Source organism: Pyxicephalus adspersus, chromosome 5 (genome assembly GCF_032062135.1).
Source record: "Pyxicephalus adspersus chromosome 5, UCB_Pads_2.0, whole genome shotgun sequence".
Classification (NCBI taxonomy): Eukaryota; Metazoa; Chordata; class Amphibia; order Anura; family Pyxicephalidae; genus Pyxicephalus; species Pyxicephalus adspersus.
The window spans coordinates 46,609,348-46,625,826 of record NC_092862.1 but is presented as its reverse complement, the minus strand read 5'-3'; the positions used below and the strand labels follow the sequence as shown (position 1 = coordinate 46,625,826).

The following is a 16,479-nucleotide window of genomic DNA, read 5'->3' as shown; positions in this document are numbered from 1 at the left end:
CCTGTGTCTTCTTTACCCTGTAAAAAGACCAGCGGACATCTTTTTAGGGGCAGAAAATGTGCCGTATGGTCCAACTGGTTGGTTAAACCGTAAGAGGGAAAGACCATACATATATCACCTTACACCAGAGGGATGTGTTTCTTATGCTGGAGTAACAGAAGATACAAAAATTAACAAGTGGGAGTTGGCCTTTTAGGTTCTTACTGCTAGGATACCCAGAAAGATATTTGGGGCATATGACCTCCTAATTTCAGGCGTAGCAATAAACCTGCTGGCTATGAGTTTATGCAGCAGGGAAATATACGCTAAAAGGGGGAGCAATTTGCTAAAGCAAAGCATTAGCTTCTGTTTTATTCAGGTAACATATGGAAAATAGAAATAGGCCAGTAAAGTTCTGCATACATATAATTTAATCAGTGAATTACAACTTTTGAAGGTTAGGACAGTAAAAATATTAGACTTTTACAGACTTGATCCTGAGATGTTTGAACTTATATTTCAACATGACATGACACATTTGTTTAATTAATATCACTCACAGTGATCAAGGCTGTCGGTGAAACTGAACTATCTCTGAACAACAGCAATATTGTGCATATACTTTGTGACTTCACCTCAAGAGACATTAGGAGCTTCCGCAACAGAAGAAATCTTCCAGTCATTTCCTTTGAAAACTTTAGATCAAAGATCTGCACACTTTTGCAAAATTTTATTTTATACATCAAGTTTTTGCTTCAATGTATTTCACGTAAAAAAAAGTAATAATGCCATAATCAGGTATTCTACCACACCCTGTTTCAAATAAAGTCTATTTACTAGATTCAAGCAAATATCCTTATTCTGTCAGTTTCATACCCAACTCACAATCTGCTTTATGGCATGAAATATAGTTCTTTTTTTTGTGACAAGATAGAGAATGGTGGTTTATAAATTATTCACCAAGTTTTGTTGAAAATGTTAATGTCTTCACATGCAGTGAAAAATGACTTAGGTTGACAATGTCTTGTTCGAAGTGACATATTGGTGTCCTCTCATGGAGTAGAACAAATCTGGCATGTTTACAAAAAGTATTGACTAAATGGTGCAAAAGGGGTGGCTTCATCCATGATGTCCTGATATATTTTTATCACCTTTTATTTTATTCCTGCACTGCCACTGTGTCACCAAGTTGCAAATTCCCTTTCCAAGGCCTTTAGTTAGTACATCCATAGGGCTTCAGGTATGCTAGTGCAGTGATTTTCAACCACTGTGCCGCGGCACACTAGTGTGCCATGAGAGATCTTTAGGTGTACCGTGGGAAATTATCTAATTACCATTGTCGAGTGTCTGTGCTGTAGTGACTGGCAGAGTAATGTAATACTCTTCCATGTCAGTGGGTGGCAGTAGGTAACAGTTTTCTTGTTTATTCTTAGAGACAAAGGAATTAGCTACAGAGTGTCATTTTGTAACATTTTTGATTTGTGGTGTGCCGCAGGATTTTTTCAATGTAAAAAAATGTGCTGTGGCTCAAAAAAAGTTGAAAAACACTGTGCTAGTGCAATGGAGTATCCTGCTGTAAAGACTGCCATTGTCAAGACCAATGAGTTTCTGAATCCTCAATTTCAACAACATAAAAACATAAGGGCTGCATACGTCTTTAAGGGAATGTATAGTACAAATATTTTTACCATGCTAGGAGCTCTGTAAGGTAAATATGACATTTTGCATATACATATTTTATATGTTTATATGCTTATATTCAGCCAGCATGTGAATCTTTACACTACTTTCCATATGTGTTTTAACTTCTCCTTACATTTTGTTATATAAATCCTGTTGTTTACAGGGCTTAGTAGTTCAAGCTAAAATTTACATACAGAAGAGTGTAAGGCAGTGTGCCTCATATCCATGTTCTTCCATACAGCCCTATACAAACTTCATAAGGAAACAACTTCTGCTGTAGTGTCTTAGGAAAACCTGTAGATACTGTACTCCCTATTCCAAAACAAAGGTTGTATGTGTAGATACAAAACATTTTGAAATTTGTAAATTTAAAATAAATTTACTGATTCTTGATTATTACAGTTACTCTTTCACACGCACCCTTGTTGCAATGATTCACAATCTCCAGGTGTTCATTTGGTATTAATCAGTATTGGTAATTATTATTGGTCCCAGTCATTCAGAAGGAAGATATTGACATTGATTGACATTAAGATTTTGATATCATCCTTCAAGCTTACAACTGCAGTCATTGGCTATTGTTTTTATGAAGCTATAATTCACAGGAAGCATGAGAAGTACAATCTGAGTGAAAAGGCTGTAATTCCTCTAAGTATCATTCTCAACATTTAGATCCAGCAATTACAATCATGTAAAAATTATTTCAAATGTAAGGTCAGATATAATGTGTTGACACTATAGTTGTAACAGAAAAGCAAGGCAGCATTTTCAGGATTGGTGGTTTGCTGAGTATTTCTTTTCATCTGTAGTTGCTGTTTTGAAATGTTTATGAGAGACATAAAAAAAGTTCTAGCCAGTATTTAGGATGTACCACTTAGAATATTGAAAATATCAGTCATATTATAAATGGCATCATGCTTTTAAAGTCCAGCCAGCTCACACACACCGTGTTTTATTTCTCAGATTTTTTTTTTTAATATTTTATGTAGATATGTAACTATTTTCCTAGAAATATTCAATTGAGTGTCTGCTAACAAACTTTTTCTGCTGAGTGAAACGACCTCTATTTATCTTTGGAATAATAACAAGCTCTCCTTTTAGCTTCCTGTCTCTCTTGCCTGTTGGTGCAGTTGTAAACTCAACACTCTCGAGAAAAAGTGATGTGCACATGCTGTCAACACAGAAAATAAGCAATAGAATATTTTAGCAAGAAGCACCTCAAGATACCTAGTTTACCGCAGTGATGACACTCGCATCAACATATTAACTATACACTGACATTGTCTTTAGACATCTTTTGTCACTTTCATATACATAATTTTCTGGAACATCTGGAAGATATGCCCCAGGTAGAGTCAGGTAACTGACATGTTATTTGGGGGATTTTATATATCTCTACAAGACTAATACAACATGCTGAGGAAATGAGAAATTCAAGAACGATATTCTGTGTTAATTTGATTTGCTTGCTTTTCACACCCACTGTATGCATGAATAAACAAATGATTAAAGTTATCCTAGAGAATTTGGGAAATGCTTGTTGAGAAATATAATTAATTTGTCCAAGGTGATCCAGGTCATATATTAAGTCATTTTTTATATTGAGTCATATCTATCTATCTAGATCTTAGCAATTGGATCTTAGCAATTCTTCAAAAAATTGGGCATCATTGGGTAAATACACAACATACTATTAATGGCAATGAAACATACTTGTTCTGTCCCTCAGGTTCCTTTTAAAACATACATATTTAGAGCGCTCGTACACCAGGTGTTGACAGTTAAAATCCATTTTAAAAAGTGTTTTTTAATATTACTAATATACTTAGCTCTATAACTGCCCTAAGGCCATAAATTGAAATGTGAAAGGCAAGTAAATGTACCCTATAGATAGTAGATGATTATTGTAGTTATGATACCCATGTACCAACAGGCCGACACAGATATCCTGATCTTGAGGAACAAAACAAGCAACTTTGGTTAAAAATTTTGCCATCTGGATCAGTGTTTCTTGACCTTTTTTTAACATGGAGGAACCCCTTGAAATAACTTTCAGTACTTCTAGGACACCTAGCAATAATTCCTATATCCCCATCCCACAGTATATTAATGTGGAGGACAGTAGGAAGAATGCCTCTTGCACTGCTGGCTATTATGAACGCTTATTGCTTAAGGAACCTCTAGCAACCTCTGGAGAAACCCTGGTTGAGCAACACTCAAACTGACAGTGTTTGTAAGAAGGACTCCTCCCAACCCATTGGTACATCTAGTGTTCTTCTACCACACCTACCTCCACTGATGTTAAATTCTTTATGCTTCTACATATTGGAAAGTATGAAACCTTCCCCCTTTTACAAGTGTTAGGATCTAGCAGCTAATAATGAAATCTGAATGCTGGTATATGATACTGACATACCAGCACTTTTCAACACCAACACTAGTAAGCACTCAGCTGTTTTTGGGAGGTTACTGAAGAGTGCGGTCACAATACAGGGGCTGCCATCCACCTACAATTTTTTCTCCCACCCGGCTTGAAAAAGTTTCTGGGTTGAACACTGCTAGTGGTATGAAGTAGGGGTTTACTGGCACTATTACTTGTCCTGAATGGCCAGCTGTTTCTGCACTATACGCCACTGACCAGAGGTGCATAAAGAAATATTTGCATGGCTACATCTCCGGAAATAATTCTCTAATATTTGGGTTTCTAATGAAAGTAAGCACCATTTTTTTAAATGTGAATGCCTTCTGCTGTGCTTTACCATAAAGTACCTTAAATTATCCAGAATCAACTGTAATGCCCTTTATTATTGTAAGGCACCTTGTTCATATTGTTAGATGTGTTTACATAAATTTGACTGAATACAAAAATAATTCAGAAGATTGTATTTATTCCAGGATTTATTGCTTCCTATGCACTCATTATAGAGTGCATGTGAGGTAACCATGCTTTGTATTGGTGTGTTTAATTATAAAAAAAAGTGTTTTTCCTGTCTAAGCACTCTCAGATCCTCTTCAATATTCTCCACTTACATTGTGCATTTCAAAGCCTAATGGTGTGATATGTTGTGTCCCATAACCTTTAATACAGATGGTATATTGTGCCTCCTAAAAATAATTGCAGGTCTTGAAATAAGCACAGCTGTACAATTTGATAGTTTATGTAACAGAAATAACACAGTCCTATTCTTTATGGTTAAGAGTAGAGACATCATTGTTTAATGCCGGGATCTGACTGAATAGAATAGCTTGTGGAAGAAGAATAGTTTTTTTTTTACTTTGAATCAACAAAGAATATTTGTTGGATTCCTGACATTTTAAATGAATGAACGTCACTCTAATTCACTCCAAAGCCCTTAATGGCTACCCCAGTGCAAAGAGCAGAGATGTACGGTTACCTGTAGTGGCCAGTTAGGTGTCAGCCCTCGGGTGTTTAGGTAGGCCACTGAAAGAAGCCCTGGACTGATTACTATAGGATACTAAAATTTGAATTTGTCAACAATAGAAATAATGGAGCTTCATAGCCTTGATTGCCTAGGGTTTTGTAAATAATTTCTATCTGGGTACCAGAAGTAAAATCTCTCCCATGTGTTCCTGCATCATGTTCTTAATGTATAAGTTCTTCATCATTCAATTATTTTCTTATACTTTTGCTTTGATTTATTTCATATATTAGTATACAGATGGCACCGTATTTCTGTTGAGTAAAACTCAGCCGACATCAAAGAAGTAGATATTTACTACTTTGTACTAAAATTGCCATAGTTTTACTTTCCTAATATATCAGTTGGCACCAGAGTTAGATCCAGCGTTCTCTGTAATGTAATAAACAATGTCAGACAAGTCTATTCTAATACATGAGGAAGCTTTGCCAGAACGGTGGTTGATAAATAAAAATTTCATCGATTAGATGTTGGAGTCAATGGACCTGATTTATGAAAGCTCTCCAAGGTTGGAAAGGATACACTTTCATCAGTGAAGTTGGATGATCCAGCAAACCTGGAATGGATCTAGTCCAGGATTGAAAACGTTTGCTAACAAATAGCAAAAGACTTTTAAGAAATCCACTCCAGAATTGTTGGATCACCCAGCTTCACTAATGAAAGTGTATCCGCTCCAGCCTCGGGGAGCTTTAATAAATCAGGCTCAATAACTCACATCAAATTCACCACAGCAAACAGTGCAATGTTTTAGGACAACACAGGGTCTCTTTATCAGGGCAAACCCCATGCCATCAAATATATTAAAAAAGTTTCTACTATCAATACCAGTTATATGGTGGTCACTTGTTGAGGATAATTGTTCATTTGCGCAGTGATTAGCTGTCTGCATTACATTTTTAGTTAAACAACCTAATTTACAGAGAAAGGTAGGATCTATTGGGTTTTAAATGATTTGTATGTATTATTGTATATTATACTTCTTTATGATGTTTTCATGGAGTAGTTGTGTTCTAAGGCTGTTCACTTGTGTTTCTTCTTTGCCTGAACTCCAAACATATTAAAAGCTTGTGTAGACAGGCAAATGACGCATGCTTTAAGGTGCAATTAACTTTAATTCAAGATCAGGTTAAGATGTTTCTAAGATGCTTCTAAGTTCCTTCACAGGTGCTTCTGACCTTCTTCTAACCTCTTTTTGAACATCATTAGGCTGCCTTTTCATTTATAATGATTTATATCAGAAAAGCTAGTGACACAAGCAAATGTCTGTGTATGATATACAGCACACCATGTTGCATTATGAAGGCAAAGTACTGAAGAAAAGGAGTCAGTGTGACACCTAAGTAAAATAAACTTCTCAGGGGCAGACTCCATGTTTCTTCTTGGAAAAAAAAAATCCTTCATTTAATGAAAGCTTTTGAATCAATTTAAATTTAAGATTTGATTTGCAGTAGTTTTACATGTATATACTTATTATATATACAACCACTACCCTTGCTGAACTGATTACAAGATAACAAATGTAAACATTTATGTGTAAGTAAATGTAAAAACCCTGAGCCCTCTCTGGACAAAGTTGGATGTTTAAAAAGAAAATGTTCTTCATTGTTTCATTGTTTTAATTCATCACCTGGTGACTGTATCTGTTCCATCAGTCTAAGTTGGCTAGAAGATATAAAAATAAATATTAAATAAAGTACATTACCTCTGCTGCATTGTGATTCATAAAGCACAGTAAATTTATATAGTAGGCAAATGTGCCCCTGTGTTCAGTTATCTTATACATTTAACTGGAAAAAAACATACATTAAGAAGAATGAATTCTTTATTACACTAACATATCCTCGCCACAACAGATCAATAAAAATGCTCATAGCCCTTTTTAGGCTATTAATTATACCACAATATGTGGTATGTATGTGCATGGTGTTTTGTTATCTACTGTGCTGTGCATGGGGGTGTCATAGGCACTGCAAATTAGCACTAATGATGCAGATGCATTGCTGTGGATTGTGGGACAATGTGTTTTCAGTGGTGATATCCCATACTTTTTGCCACTGTACTATGTGATTTTACAGTACACCTGCCATGAAATAAATAGGGGGGTGCCTTTGCTGGGCTTCCTCTAAAAATGCCAATGGGGCTGGTTTTAATACTTTTCACTGACACAACCAGAACAAACATTCAGAAAATGGGTGTCACAGAAAAGCGGAAAAAAAACATATCTTTACTGGGTTTTCCTAGGTTAGTGATAGTCATAAAGTATTGATATGACCATTTCCATTCTTTATTCCTCCTCCTATTGTATTCCCCATCTCCTCCTCTTAGATTGTGAGCTCTTCTGGACAGGGTTCTCTCCTCCTTCCTGGGTCTTTGTTTGTATCTGTCTGTCATTTGCAACCCCTATTTAACGTACTGCTCATGCATGTTGGTGCTATATAAATATGGTTTATTAATAATAATATGACCACCTGCACAACTCATGACAGGTTTCCTTTTATTAAAAATGTGATTTTTTTTCCCTCTGAACCTTTTTATAGAAAAAATAATATTATAACGTTGCAAGAAGCTTTCTGTCTTTTGCACTGATCTGTCACAATTGCAACTGTTGCTATGAAACCCAACATCAAAAATAGTAATGTTCCTGTGATCTCCGAAGGTAGAATGCTAATGCTGTGCTGTTCTTTGCAAGCAATATGCCCTGCATATAAAACAAGCTTTTAACAATTAAACTCAAGCAAACAAATCTTCAAAAGAATATTGATTTACAGTGCGGCAATGGTAGGGAGTGGAAATCTTTTGCCCCTACTTTTTAGCTTCAGTCTGCAGCTGTCTAATTATTTTTCACAGAAAGCAGGCCTGAAGGTATCGTGGGAGAGCGGGCGCCCGAGAATTGCTCGGCCCTGTTTTGCTACTTGGATGCCATCAGTGAGGCTTATAGGGTGTATGGCGGGATCGCATGGCTTAGGTATGATGAACAGTTCCGCCAGAGGAAGGCGATGAGGCCAGGTATGCGATGGGATCATAAGGACATCAGCCTTTGGATGCGGCTTATGACATCAGCTAGGATGTCGCACTTGCCCTTTCTTGGAAGCGCCGGGGGTTCAGGAGTGGCGGGATCCCTGGCAGGTAAGCGAAAGGGTTTATGTTGGTTGTTCAATGAGGGCACCTGTAAGTTTGGGGCCACCTGTAGATTTAAGCACGAGTGTTCCAGCTGTGGCGGGGCACACTCGGGAGCCCGGTGTTTGGCTAAGGGGCGGGGACGCCCCAATGATTTTGCAGGAAAAAGGGATGAGCCCGGTGAAGGTGGAAAGCATGGCTCTATTTATAAGTAAGTATCCGGATCAGAATGCAGCAAGGATGTTGGCTGAAGGTTTTTCGGTTGGCTTCAGGATCCCCTGTGATATGGTAAGTATTCCCAGGGTAAGGAGGAACTTGCGTTCAGCATTACTTAATCCGGGTATTGTCACTGCAAAACTACAAAAAGAGGTAGCGTTGGGTCGGATGGCGGGGCCTTTTGTGGAGCCGCCACTTAAAAATTTGATTGTTTCCCCTTTGGGGGTGGTGCCCAAGCGGGAACCAAATCAGTTTCGTATGATACACCATTTATCTTACCCAAAAGGTGGATCTGTTAATGATGGCATTGCGCCTGAATTGTGCAAAGTGGTGTATACTTCTTTTGATGCGGCAGTGGCGTTGGTGCGAAAGGCCGGACAGGGTTGTTTAATGGCGAAGGCGGAGGTTGAGTCCGCTTTCCGTTTGTTGCCAGTTCATCCTGACAGTTTTTGGTTGCTGGGTTGCTATTGGGAGGGGGGATTTTATGTGGACAAGTGTTTACCGATGGGCTGTTCTATTTCTTGCTCATTATTTGAATTGTTTAGCTCATTTGTTGAATGGGTGGTGCGGGAAGTGGCTGGCGCTAGGTCTATAATTCACTACTTGGATGATTTCTTTTGTGTTGGCCCAAGAGATTCTTTGGTCTGTGCCAATTTGTTGGGCACTTTGGAGCATGTGGCTGCGGGGTTTGGTGTGCCTCTTGCTGGGGAAAAAACGGTGGGTCCCACAACTGAGTTGTCTTTTCTGGGGATAACTTTGGACTCGGTTAAGATGGAGTGCAGGCTGCCTGCTGACAAATTGGGGGCTTTGAAGGTTGAAGTGGAGAGGGCTTGTTGTCTAAAGAAGATTCGTTTGCGGGAGTTACAGTCTCTTTTAGGTAAGCTGAACTTTGCATGCAGGATTATGCCCATGGGGAGGATTTTTAGTCGGAGATTGTCGGCTGCTACTGCAGGGGTACGAGGGCCTGATCATTTTATTAGAATAACACGCGTGCTGCGCAGGGATTTGGGAGTTTGGCGGCGTTTTTTGGAGCAGTACAATGGGCGGTCTTTGTGGTTGGCCGCTCCAGTGGATAATGTTTCAATGGATTTGTGGACTGACGCAGCTGGGAGCTGCGGTTACGGGGCTTATTTTGCGGGACATTGGAGCGCAGAACCATGGCCGGCGGAGTGGCGGCAGGGTGGTTTGTGCAAAAACTTGGTCTTGTTGGAATTGTTCCCCATAGTGGTCGCCTTGACATTGTGGGGCCAGTTGTTGCGGGATAGGAAAGTGTGTTTTCATTGCGACAACGTGGGCGTGGTGGAGGCAATTAATAACAACTCTGCGTCTTCTCCCCAGGTCGTGTGTCTGTTGCAGCATTTGGTTTTATTGTGTTTGCAATTGAATATTCATGTGAGGGCGGTCCATGTGCCGGGGCGAGAAAATGTAATCGCGGACTCCCTTTCTCGATTTCAGTGGGAACGTTTTCGAGAGGCTGCTCCCGGGGCGGACAAGCAAGGAACTCCTTGTCCAGAAGAAATGTGGTCGGTGATTTGGGGATCCTCTCTGAGCTGATCAAGAATTCGGTTGCAGTAGGAACTTGGAAGGCCTATATAGGGGTATGGAGAGAATGGTTTTCATTTGTGGAAGGCGAAAGGGGATTCCTGGAGTCAAAAGGTGGGGAGGAGGTGGTTTTACTGTATGTAATGAGGAATTTGGAACTAGGGGTGTCTGGCAGTGTCATGAGTAGGAAGTTGGCGGCTTTAGCCTTTTTATTTAAACTTTTTGGTTGGCAGGATGGTACAAAATGTTTTGTGGTCCGGCAAGCCATGAAGGGTTACAAGAAAAGGTGGGTTCGAGTGGACAACCGGCGGCCGGTATCTTTTGTAATGTTAGAGAAAATTTGTCGGGTCTTGGGGGAAGTGTGCTTCAGCAATTTTGAATCAGTCTTGTTTAGAGCCACGTTTGTACTAACATTTTTTGCTGCTTTAAGAATTGGTGAAGTGGTTTGCCCTAGCGGAAGTAAGGAAGGGGGTCTTCGGATGGGGGATGTGCGAATATCCGGCGAGGACTTGCGAGTGTGGATTCATAGATCCAAGACAGATCAGGTAGGAAAAGGGGCTTGTGTGGTTCTGAGGGGTCTCTCGGGGGCGGAGGTTTGTCCAGTTCGGGCAATGGTGAAGTATCTTGCAGTGCGGCCGGACAGAGGAGGCCAGCTGTTCTTGCATGAGGACGGGTCGTTTTTGACGCGTTTTCAGTTTGTGGCTGTATTCAGGAGATGTATTGCAGCAATAGGGGGGAGACCGGGGGAGTATGCGGCTCATTCTTTTAGGATTGGGGCTGCTACTGAAGCAGCCAGGTGGGGTTTGGGGCCGGATGTTGTTAAAAGGATTGGTCGTTGGGAATCCCAGCGGTTTCGTTTATACGTGAGACCGCATTTGTTGTAGGGTGAAGGGTGTGTCGTTATTTTATTACAGGGGATTGGAGTTTGTCTTGTGGGTAGTGTGGTTAGAAGTTGTGGTTTTTTCTTTTCTGTGTTACAGATTGCCCGATTTGTCTAGTATGGATTTTAGGACATTCCTTCGTTTATTGGGGCGCCAGAAGGGCGGATGTACGGCCGAACGGGCGGCAGCTGGGACTATTGAAGGAGGTGGCCCGAGTTCGGTGGATTGGGATTCCCGGTATGCGCTGGAGCCGTGTGCTTCCGGAGGTTGATCGGTTTGTCAGCCTTGATAGAGCCCCTGATATATTGGTTTTGCATGTGGGTGGGAATGATTTGGGTCTGAGGCCTATGCGTGAGTTGATTAGAGATATAAAGTTTGATTGTTTACGTTTGCGGGAAGCGTTCCCTGGCACTGTATTGGTGTGGTCTGATATGGTTGTGAGACTGTCTTGGAGGTATGCCCGTTCTGCAGTGAGATTGAATAAAGCTCGGATTAAAATTAATAAGGAGGTGGGACGTTTTTTGGTTCGAATTGGTGGATTGGTGGCACGGCATCGAGAGTTGGAATCCGATCCTGAGCTGTTTTTGCGGGGTGATGGAGTTCATCTTAACGCTGTGGGCACTGACTTGTGGATGCTGAGTTTGAGTGAGACGTTGCAGAGGGCAGTCCGGGTGTGGCGGTGCTCGCAAACTTAAGGAGTCAAGTTTGCGGCTGGTGGCGGTCTTGTGGGTTCATGTAATTAAAGGGGGGATAACTGTAAATTTAATAAAAATGGGGGACAGGAAAAGTTGGTTCTCTTTGGACAGTAAGGTGGGCCTTGCATGACACTCGGTTGTTGTGGAGGCTGAGTTGGAGCATAAAGATCTGCTAACTGTCCCCGAGGCGGGGTAAGGCGCCTGGGGGCCTGGTGGTAGATCAGGTACGGGGAAAATGGTGGGGATTGTCATGGACCCATATTGTTAAGATAATATTGTGTAAAATGTTATTTGTTTAATAAAGGGCTGCTGTGGCCAATTTATTCCAAACATGGTATTTTGGTTTTTGTTCACTGTTTTAAGAGGGGGTGGACTGGTGGTGAATTTATTGGTGCAGCAGGGAAGGTTTTATATGCCATACACTGGTCATGCTTTGTTTTAGTTATTTAATATCGCCTTTGCTCCATGAAGAAGAGTAAGATATCTTGGGTTGTAATGACTATAAAACATTTATATAGAGTGATGGAATGTTGTTGTATTATGGCTATGTTATATAATACTAACAAAGAACTCCAATCACCTTGTTTAAAGGATGCTAGCTCCTAGCAACTGTTTAAATGCATATGGTGCAGAGAAATACAGTAATTAAAAGAAAAAAAAACAATATTACACATAGTAAATCTGTACCACTAGAAAACTCACACTTCATGAGAAATGCAAAGATATGAGAACTGGCATAGTAGATATATTAGCAAACCCCTTGAATGTTCCGATTTAGTCTGGCCAGAGGATACACGGCCTTAAAGTCCCTTCCCTTACCTTCATGCCATGCGTAGCCTTAATTATTGACCACTTAGGTATTCAGTGCTGCATTAGGGAAAAGCCAAACAATTCCATTGGCTCTGGGTTTTAGTGTCAGTGAAATATATGTGTTATTTGGGAGTTTATTAGTCAGTGACTTTTTGGCCTTTACATTGTGCAGACTAGCCATTCTTAACCAGGGTCTAGTAGAATGCTAGTGGTCAGGGATTTGCTAGAGGTTCTTTGACCTTTGGATGATTGATCTCCAATGTGATAGTGGCTTCATAGTTTTGTGGTTATTTGCCACTTGGCAGATTCATTAGCAAGATACCAAAGCTCATGTAAGTTGTATTTTTTAATTGACCTTGTCTGGTTTTAGTGGTTCCCTAAGAGTTCCTCAGATGTAAAAAGAATGAGAAGGGCTGCTATAGACTGGTGTTTCTCAGCATTAGTCATCAGCAAAATCATTCAAAAAGGGCATGTTTAATCAAATTATTAAAGCAATGTTTTGGGACACAAGAAAGCCTTTCCTGAGACAATAGTAATAAACTATGTTGGAAGGGAATAACTAATTTAAAAAATCTCAAGGTAAAATCCTAGGTGAAAAAAAAAAGAGAAAGATTCATTGCCATGTGTCACTTATGCAATAGGCAGAAAATTGTACGTATAATAACCATACATATAACATTATGTAATCAATGCCGCTGTATACAAATGTTGAATTACATTGAGTGTGTTTTTTTTTGCTATAGGAGTCCCTATAACCATATCATGGTTTGACAGTACTCCTGACACAAAGAAAATGCTTTGCAAATGTCTGCAACTTCACTGCATTTTAAAATGAGACAATATAATTCCTGGTATAAAATACACAGAAACCAATTCTGTCTCCTAGACATTATGCTTGGCGGCTAAATCTATTGTATTACAGAATATGCATTGTACTGCTCTGTAGGGATGAATATGACGAGGCAATTAAATGCACTTCTGTGAGCTTCCTTCTATCTGAGTCATAATAATGTGGGTTCTTTCCTGCTCTCTGTGCTCATGCCTTGAATCTGGTGCTGTGAGTGGGTGTTAGCAGAATATAAATAACTTTTGAGCATTGAAAGGTACAATGGAAGAATTGCAGTGGTAAACGTGTGCATTCATGTGAGTCAGGAGGGAAACAATGGGTGACCTGGTGTGAAGGTTCGGGTAATGCCAGTCTGCAGAGAACACTTTCTTAGAGGTACATATGGAAACAATGCTTTCTTCTGCATCATATTCAACCTGCATGATCCATGTACTGTGCCACATTTCAGAGGCATGAATAACACTCACAGCATGGAGCAGCTAAAGAAAGCACATTCGTTTATATATTGATTATGTGATATTAAAGAGAAAATAAAGGCTGCTATCCTAAATGTTCACCATGAAAGATTGACAGGAATGGTAAATTTACTGATGACTTATTTCAAGCATAACTAAGCATTCATCAAACAAGGCAGATTCATTAAAGCAATCATTTTGACTTCATAAATTATAAGTTTTACCTTTGGAACTGAACTTTACAAATGTAAAAATAACATTGTGTAGCTGTGATTGGCTTTTGTTGTGCACGTTCACACATTTAGGACCTCCCATGTATTTTAGTCTTTTGTACCTACAGTTCCTTTCTCTTTATTAAGATACAGGGTTTCCACTGCAAAACAGGGATGCTCGATAATTACCCTTCCTTTTTTTGAGTGGGGTGTCCAATTGACCCTCAAATTGCCTGAATTTAGGGTTGAGAAAAAATAGCTGTAGTGCAGTGTACAAGCACATTTGGCCCATGGAATAGATATTCTTTCTACCAGTTTGCCTTTTGTATTGGTATATTATTTGTCTTTATTTATTAGCTTGATTACTATCATTTTATTGGGCATTATTAAAGCGGTGAAAAGAGTGCAAGGTATGGTAACACAGCGTCCGGACTTCTTTCTGGTGGAAACTACAGTAGCATCAACAATTCTAGCATTGGAAGTGTCAGATTCTCATCCATTTTCCAATGTTTTTCTAGTTGAATCCACATTTTTCCTAAATCGAAACACCTGATATATGAAGAATGCTGATTTCAGAGCATTAATAGTATAGATAGAAATAAGGAAGTAAAATAAACAATATCAGAGTCAGATCTCACAGCAATCCACAAATCCAGCTAGTTTGTGCAAAGGAAAGCATTCATTTGCTTCATTGGTGAGACCCATTACCCAATGGAGGATGTAGCCTGTGCAGACCTTAATGGGGCTCCCTGCAAAACTGACTTGTATGGACCCCTGCAAGCTCAGGTGAGTCTGGGGCCCTTGTGCAGTTGTACACTTTGTACCTCCTTATGTCCACCCCATCCATTACCAATTCTGGCTTTGAAGGGTGGAAGTTGACCCCTCAAAAAGAACCCATTACCAGGTTAGTTCTAGCTTTGGAAAATGTATTAGGCCCCTCAAATCAGAAGCTTGTCTTTTAGGGTAGCATGCTGTTCTTTCCCACTGGCTGCCCCTTAGCCATTGGTCAGGATTCAGTGAGGATCACTGGTTTATGAGAGACCAACAGTGAGATGCTGTCTGAAAAGTTAATACAGTAATTCTCTATTTAAGCAGTGGTGTCCCATTGAGCGTTCCAGTTGAAGGGCCCACTATGTACTTTACTATTTGGTGATCCTTTTAAACCAGTCCTACAATTTCACCATTACACTAGGTATTCAACTACCTAGGACTACTTTAATTATTTCTTTAAAACCTGATCCTTTTTGGATATAACTAAAAAGAAAATATTTAAAGTGTATGTAATGGCGATTTATTTTTTGTTTTGGATAAAGTAGAAAACTATTTGTACTGGTTTCTATCATCAATGAGAGTGAGGGGCAATCTGCAAAACTTGCAGCAATGGGATATCCTCCAATTGGGATACATTTGTTATGGAATAACAGTATAGAGACAATGTTTGAGAGATTTTTCTCAATTTCCAGTTGGCATGGGCCAAGTAAAGAAAAACTTCCAATAGTTCACAGACTGCAAAAAAAAACCCTTCTCTTTTTTATAAAAAAAAAAAAAAAAGTTTTGACTGTACATTTACTTTAACTGCTGTTGCTTACTTAAAAATGGATCCTGGAATTCCATATATCAAATAAGTGTTAGCTTGCAAAAATTTTTTTTTTTAGCTTCTGGACCAGTGGTTTAAGTTGTTTGTTCCCTTTAACCTTCCACTTCTGGTCGTTACCTCCTGCAGAAAAAGGAAGCTGTGCAAATCCTATTTTGTTTTCTGTCATTATAATATAGTGTGTTTGCATGCTGCTTCCTGCTAAATAAATTATAGTAACAAGTGGTCATGATTTATTTATGCATGTGATTCAATATATGATTTAGATTCACATAATCATAGTGTAAAAGTATGGTTTTTAAAAAATGGCATCCTTTTCATTTAGTGCAGCTGAAGCATGCATTTTGTAAAATAACAGTACAATAACTCTTCAAATAACGTTTATTAGTATCTTCATACACATGAGTCAGACTCCTGCTATACATTTAACAAATGGCGTATGCTGCCATCTTCTGGACACAATACAGAATACATGCTGACTTATTGCTGACCTCAAATTATTCTGTTTACATGAACCGACACAATATTTCTAAATTACTGAAGATCTGGCTTCATATATATATATATATATATATATATATATATATATGTATGTGTATTATGTGTATATGTATGTGTACTATAAATACACATATATTGGAACTGAACTTTACAAATGTAAAAATAACATTCTGTAGCTGTGATTTGCTTTAGCTCTGCACCCTAACACACATTTAGGTTCTCCCATGTATTTTAGTCTTCTGTACCTACAGGTCCTTCCTCCTTATGTAAATACATGGTTTTCACTCCAATACAGGAATGCTGGGTAATGTAGGCTGCTATAATTTATCTTCCTTTTTTTTGAGTGGAGTGTCTAATTAAACCTTTATTTTGCCAGGATTTATGGTTCATAAGAAATAGCTGTAGTGCAATATACAAGCACTTGAAATAGATATTCTCGTCACCAGTTTGCCTTTTGTATTAGTATATCATTTGTACCCATGTATTAGCTTGATTACTATCATTTGA

General features: G+C 39.1%; 1 protein-coding gene across 5 annotated transcripts in view; it reads left to right on the top strand.

The window, feature by feature from the left end:
• The window catches only part of DLGAP1 (DLG associated protein 1), a 303,658-nt gene that overhangs the window by 210,691 nt on the left and 76,488 nt on the right, over positions 1-16,479 (top strand). The gene's annotated exons all lie outside the window — the stretch shown is intronic.